The sequence below is a fragment of the Poecilia formosa genome, unplaced genomic scaffold (assembly GCF_000485575.1).
Source record: "Poecilia formosa unplaced genomic scaffold, Poecilia_formosa-5.1.2 Scaffold924, whole genome shotgun sequence".
Lineage (NCBI taxonomy): Eukaryota > Metazoa > Chordata > Actinopteri > Cyprinodontiformes > Poeciliidae > Poecilia > Poecilia formosa.
Genome location: NW_006800863.1, coordinates 51,027 through 54,371, shown reverse-complemented (window position 1 = coordinate 54,371; position 3,345 = coordinate 51,027). Strand labels below are relative to the sequence as shown.

General features: G+C 39.2%; 1 protein-coding gene and 1 long non-coding RNA gene across 2 annotated transcripts in view; both read right to left on the bottom strand.

Moving 5' to 3' along the window:
* LOC107835021 (ribonuclease inhibitor-like) overlaps positions 1-3,345 on the bottom strand; it is a gene marked incomplete at its 5' end in the record, with an annotated part of 57,968 nt that overhangs the window by 3,602 nt on the left and 51,021 nt on the right. The gene's annotated exons all lie outside the window — the stretch shown is intronic.
* Positions 7-3,345, bottom strand: part of LOC107835022 (uncharacterized) — a 4,338-nt gene continuing 999 nt past the window's right edge. Inside the window, exons 2-3 of the long non-coding RNA XR_001660850.1 lie at positions 1,510-1,629; positions 7-99 (exon numbers count right to left, since the gene is read on the bottom strand). This is a non-coding gene — a long non-coding RNA (uncharacterized LOC107835022). The remainder of the gene's footprint in view (positions 100-1,509; positions 1,630-3,345) is intronic.

Sequence of the window (3,345 nt, the reverse complement as noted above, 5' to 3'; positions counted from 1 at the left end):
GTTGTTGTTCATGTACAGACCATAAATATGGAGTCCAGCTGTGTTTGATGCTGCTGGGCAGACGGACCACTGGGAACCTCTGAGCTCTGCTGGTCCACTCTGTGGAGGAATCAGGAACAATCAGGAAGGCAGGAAATATTCATCCAGCAATATTTACTAATAAAATAACTAAGAGTGTCACATTAAAAGTCCTTAAAGCAGAAAAACAGAACACAAACATGAAATGTCAAAAAATGTGACTCGATCACGGCATTGGAGCTATTACTTCGTATGCCGTGCAATAATATTAGCCTTTATTAGTATTTTCTCTCAAGTTATGGCACTGGCTTGCACAAGCCAGTGCATTAGCATTTCACCTAAAATAAGCTTTTAGATAATTTTCTTAATTATTAGTCATGTTTAGTGGACTACGTCAATGAGAGACAACATACTAGTGATGCCGCACATGCTACTGATGGCAATCAAGCTAAAATGAGCATTTTGGCTAATTAATTTTAACATAATGAATGGTCCAAGTACAGCTTAGTCAAAATGTTTCTGACTCTCCACAGGTTTTTGACTACAATTTTGGTCAGCTTAGCATTGATGCTAATGTTGAGAAAGCAGAAAGCTTTTCTTTCTTATTAGCCATGCTTTGTATACGGAATGGAGTAAGTAAATGACAGACAACATGCTAGTGATACCCCAGATGGTACTGATAGCATTCATGCTATTATTAGCATTTTGTCTAGTTTTAGCTAATGCAATATAATGAACGGTACAAGTACAGCTTAGTCAACATGCTTCTGACTCTCCACATGCTGTTGAGTACATTGCAGCTTTCTTTAGCATTGATGCTAATTTTTTGCAAACCAACGGGTACACTTTGCCAGGCCCCAGTTAAATTTCTTCAGGAATTTTCTAGTTTACATTAAGATGTATTTATGGAGGCGACAGGGCAGACCAGCAGCTGCGCTCTATTTCCCACAAATGAGGATTTATAAAGGAAAGGTGAGCAGCCACGTGCATGCGCACGGCTTTATGCATCTGATTTTTTTGTGCGCGGCACTTCCCTGAATTTTTCCGTACTCCAAGTTTTAGTGTGAAAACTGCTCAGTCTTTTATGCATGAGGCCCCTGGTGGTGTTGTACCAACCGTCTAGACCCCTCAGGTTCTGGTTCTGGTTCAGAACCAGAACCAAATGAGGAGAAGCAGCAATTCAGCTTCTATGCACCACAAATCTTTAACAAACTTCTAAAAAACTGTAAAACAGCTGAAACATTGAGTGCATTTAAATCTTGACTAGGACCCACCTAGTTGGAGTTGATCTGAAACATAATCAGTTACTAATTTAATGATGGCACTTGACTTAAAGTGATGTTTTGTTTGATGATTCTATACTGCATGACTCTGTTTTAGTGTTTATTATGACGTAAAGAACTTTGAAATGCCTTGATGCTGAAATGTGCTACACAAACAAAATTTGATTTGATATAAACTGATCAGTTACAGCAGTTAGAAACAGCTCACCTCCATGAAGGTGGAGATCCAGGAGATTTAAAGTTAATGAAGTCATCCTTTGACCAGTCGCTCTTAAAGGACACACAGCTGGGTTCTGGTTCTGGTTCTGGTCTGAGTCTCTGATGGATCCTGACAGAAACNCACTGATTGTAGGGCTGAAACGATTCCTCGAGTAATTCGAGTACCTCAATTATTAAAATTCCTCAAGGAAAATTTACCTGCTTCGAAGCTTTGTTAATTTGTTTAGCGCACTATGTTCCGGCCAGAACATTATTTGTGGTGTGCACAGCTCTTACTTACGCCTCTGAGTTGTTTACGAAAGCTATGTTTTAGCGGCATAATGCCCAATCTTCAAGTTCGGCCTGTGGGGATTTTATTGATTAATGATAATGCCCGGGTTTTCATCGTTTTTGGGGGACCAAAAAGCATCCTTAAAAAGACTGGCGCGATGCCTGGAGTACAGTAACCTTTCTCTTCTGGGAGCTGCTGGTTCAAAGCACACGGCGGGAAAAGCGCTGCAGCTACAAACCGCACAATAAATTTCATGTCATCCCGATCTGAACAAACGGGTGGCAGTACATGGCTGGTAGATGAGCTTGAGTGTGATAAACGAAGGTGCCTTAAATATCCCGTATTGCTTCCCCCCCACCGTTCTTGCATTTGTCTCCTGGTCTACCGGTCGTGTCCCCCCACATTAGGATTGCTCGTTCGTCGTTCCCACTCGGACTTACATTCGTCTGTCTCCTGGTCCATTTCCTCCCCTCTCTACCCCTATGTGACGTTCATTTGCTCACCTCTAATCTACCTCCCCTCACTACCACCACTCTAAGTTCCCCAGTTCAGGCTCATTTCCCGTATTCTCAAACCCAAAGCTTGACAGGTATGGAGCAAGCCAAGAGTTCATCTATTAAACTCACTGAAGATGAATACATAAACTAAAGCTGGAGTATAGACATATTTATAAGCGTATTGGTGAGCCTGCCACTTTATTAAATTGAATATAATTTAATATCTTTGTATAACTTTTCTTAAGGTTAAAGTGAACTATTATTGTTACAAGTTAATTTTCTAAACTACAAAAATGTAATTGTTAGGGATGCTCAAATATGAAAAATTGGATAATATTTGCCAATGTTTTATTTAAAATTTTTTTGTCTGATTACTCAATTAATTATAAGAATGATCAATAGGTTACTCGATTACTAAAATATAAGTTTACAACAGCCCTAATTCATTGCAATACTTTAAATTACTTTTTTATTCTTATTTCTGTTAATTTGATGAACATTTACCAGATTTGCCTTAAAAATCAACATCTCCTTTTTTTCATTGCCTCCTGAGTCAGATGATGACAAAGTCAACAGGGAGATTGGTAAAAGAATTACTGAATTCACCTAAGACTTATATTATTCAAGAGTCAGTTTTAATAGGAAGAGAAAATTTGCTGCTTGAATATGTAACATTATGGACAGCTGTCTCTTTTACTCCTCCACTTGTAGATGACTTTGGAAAGACAGTGCTATACTAAATGAACTAAAACATCATCAATCAATATTTACCTCATCATTAGCAGATTCCTCTCTATAAAAAATACCTGCAGTAACAATGTGTGTCCTTACAGAGCTTTGTTGGAGGCTTTAACCACTGGCAGCAGCCTCAGAAGAGCCTCCTCTGAAGCAGAGTATTTCTTCAGGTCAAACACATCCAGATCTTTTCCTGATGACACTAAGATGAAACCCAGAGCTGACCACTGAGCAGGAGACAGTTTATCTGTGGAGAGACTTCCTGAACTCAGAGACTGTTGGATCTCCTCCACTATCAATCAATCAATCAATCAATCAATCA